Source organism: Microtus ochrogaster, unplaced genomic scaffold, assembly GCF_000317375.1.
Source record: "Microtus ochrogaster isolate Prairie Vole_2 unplaced genomic scaffold, MicOch1.0 UNK121, whole genome shotgun sequence".
In the NCBI taxonomy this organism is placed as follows: Eukaryota; Metazoa; Chordata; class Mammalia; order Rodentia; family Cricetidae; genus Microtus; species Microtus ochrogaster.
Genome location: NW_004949219.1, coordinates 42,361 through 44,855, shown reverse-complemented (window position 1 = coordinate 44,855; position 2,495 = coordinate 42,361). Strand labels below are relative to the sequence as shown.

The 2,495-nt window shown below is 46.3% G+C and overlaps 1 protein-coding gene across 3 annotated transcripts in view; it reads left to right on the top strand.

Annotated features, from left to right (window-relative positions):
• Positions 1–2,495, top strand: part of Kdm4d (lysine demethylase 4D) — a 29,723-nt gene that overhangs the window by 24,266 nt on the left and 2,962 nt on the right. For 2 of the 3 annotated variants that reach the window (XM_026778278.1, XM_005371684.3), the window contains one exon: positions 1,602–1,924. The gene's annotated coding sequence lies outside the window, so the exon portion shown is untranslated. The remainder of the gene's footprint in view (positions 1–1,601; positions 1,925–2,495) is intronic. The other variant, XM_026778279.1, reaches the window with a different exon arrangement.

Genomic DNA, 2,495 nt, shown 5'->3' with positions numbered 1-2,495 from the left:
AGTGTGGGTAGTAGGTGGGAGATTGTCACATGATGCATGGAGTGTGGGTAGTAGGTGGGAGATTGTCACATGATGCATGGAGTGTGGGTAGTAGGCGGGAGATTGTCACATGATGCCTGCATGGAGTGTTAGTAGTAGTTAACCATCAAGGCTGGTTGAACTGACTTCGGGAGTGCTGTCAGCAGGAGAGCAAAGTAGGAGAATCCTGAGCTTACTTGTGGGGAGGGTAAGAGCACTAAAAGACTTCCTGAGGGTGGAGCTGGTCTCGGTCTCACAGTAGACTCTGTTGATGCCTTTGACATCTGGAAAATGAGGTGAAATAGTCAGTGGTGACAGCACAGCCGTGTTACCTTTGGTGTAAATGAAGGCGTCGGCCAGAATGAGTCTCAGGGGAAGTGACTCACCTGTCCTGTACAGCTGACTCTCAGGGCCTCAGTGGAAGGAGGAGAAGCAAGGTGACAGTGTGACTGGTAAGGGGCCTGTGGCAATGAGTTACACAAAAGGGACAGACAGACCAGTGCCAACCAATGCCAACAGCACGGCAGGAAGAAAATTGAGAAGAATGAGAGTTGAGCTTTGAGAAAAGATTGCCCTTTTGTGGTGCGTGGTGGTTGAGTGTGTGTGTGGAGAGGGGTCAGAGGAGAGAAAGAAAATCCGAGGAGCAAAAGGAAATCCAGAGAAGAGGGATAGTGCCCGGAGGTCAAGGACTAGGAGAAAGGAGAGGTAGTCCACAAAACGCCCACATGAATAAGGTGTAGCCCCTAGAGCGCCATCTGGTGGGGGAGGCCAAACTCTTGAATGCAAACTTTGAAGTTTTGACACATTGTAATATGGAGAAAGGTAAAAGGGAAATGACATTACCCATGAAAGAGGCTGATGACTCGTACCTTAATAAAGAAAATGGTGATAGTGTTTGCTTAACTGATTGAAGTCCTGAGATGAACGGGAGTTACTGAGGTAAGGAGTTGAGGTGCAGAGACCAGCTCAGGAAAGGAGTAGCCGCTTCTGGGAGGATAGCAGGAGAGACAGGCTGCAACAAAGAGGAAGGAGCAGGATGCTGTGGGTCAAGGGGCCTCGTTTAATTCTATCTCTAATAAAAGTGTTCCAAGGGCCTACAATAAATTCCTAAGATCCGCGGGAAATATCATGACAGCGTGACGCTCCTAGTATACCGGGTGGAAGACAACAGGACGGGAAGGAACTTGAAACTGAGGACACGAGCTAATGGGTTTCTTAGCATCTCCACATCACAGTCTTCAGAAAGCGGGAATGCTGGCAGGGCCAGCTCCACGGAGCAGCTATGAGCTGGAAGGATATGAAATTTTTACAACAGCGGTCACAGCCGATTTAGGTCAAGGTGATAATTCCTAAAGAGAGCTGCAGGAAAGGAGAAGAGTATTCCGTTGAGAAAGAAGGAAGATGGGGTTAGGAAGGGGTAGAAGAGAAGAGTGAAGAAGGGTTTGGGGGGTGAGAGTGGGAGAGGAAAGAAACAGTAACAACGCAAAGTAAAAACTAGGGGAGACCTCAAGACAGATACAAAACAATGTGGTTAGTTTAGAAACATTTTCAGAATCTCATGCTCTGCACCTCTCCTTTCCCAGGACTGTGGCAGAAATGCTTGACCTGATGGGGAATAGCCCGAGAATGAGATAGCGTCTCCTCCTGGACTGCCTCCGTGTTCTCACTTTCTTCTTATATAGAAGAGATGAAGTGATCTATCATGTGCTTCGACTTCCATCTGGACACCAACACTCTTCTGACCCTCTCTCTGCTATACAACCACGGAGAAACTTTGGCCTGACTGAGCTCCACCACTTGCTTTTCTCAGACATTTGGACAGCTCTTACTCGTAGCTCTGCATCCTGCATTGGTCTGTGGAAAACCAGGTGTACAAAACATCTTCGTGACCATCAAATCAAACAATGTTAGTTAAGGAAACTCATAACCCGTATTTATTTTTTTCTTTTCTTTTCCTTTTTCTTTTCTTTTCTTTCTTTCTTTCTTTTATTTTCAAGGCAGGGTTTCTCTGTAGCTTTGGAGCCTGTCCTGGGACTAGTTCTTGTAGACCAAGCTGGTTTTGAACTCACAGAGATCCACCTGTCTCTGCTTCCCGAGTGCTGGGATTAAAGACGTGCACCACCACTGTCCAGCTTACCTTTTTCTTAACAAGCTCTTCAAATTCTAATTCCCTAGATTTTCATTTTAATTGTTTGATTCATTTTAATCATTCTTTTCCTTCTAATCCAATTATCCCCGTTTCCTTGGCTTTAGTGTTTATTTCCTGAACCATTTTAGTGAGCGGAGAGACATTTGTAAGATCTCCAAGCTAGGGGCCTGGAAAGATGGCTCAGAGGTTAAGAGCATTGCCTGCTCTTCCAAAGGTCCTGAGTTCAATTCCCGGCAACCACATGGTGGTTCACAACCATCTGTAATGAGGTCTGGTGCCCTCTTCTGCCCTGCATACATGCAGACAGAATATTGTATCCATAATAAGT